Source organism: Eimeria mitis, genomic scaffold (genome assembly GCF_000499745.2).
Source record: "Eimeria mitis Houghton genomic scaffold, Emh_scaff2710, whole genome shotgun sequence".
Taxonomy (NCBI): domain Eukaryota; phylum Apicomplexa; class Conoidasida; order Eucoccidiorida; family Eimeriidae; genus Eimeria; species Eimeria mitis.
The window spans coordinates 3,022-3,364 of NW_013571056.1; positions in this window are offsets into that span (position 1 = coordinate 3,022).

Sequence of the window (343 nt, forward strand, 5' to 3'; positions counted from 1 at the left end):
GCAGCAGCAGGAGACAGCAGAAGCCTCAGGTGTCTGTACACCTGGTGAATATTTTTTCAAGGAAGCCCAGCAAAAGAAGAGGGTGTCCCTGGTTCGTTTTGTTTCTCTGCTGCATGCATGCATGCATGCATGCAGCTATGCATGCACCATGCATGCATGCATGCATCTATGCATGCACCATGCGTGCATGCATACGTGCATGCATGCGTGCATGCATGCATGCATGCATGCATGCGTGCGTCAATGCATGCATAGACGCATGCATACATGCATGCGTGGGTCTATGCATGCATGCGTGCATATATGCATGCATGCATGCGTGCGTCTATGCATGCAGCATGCA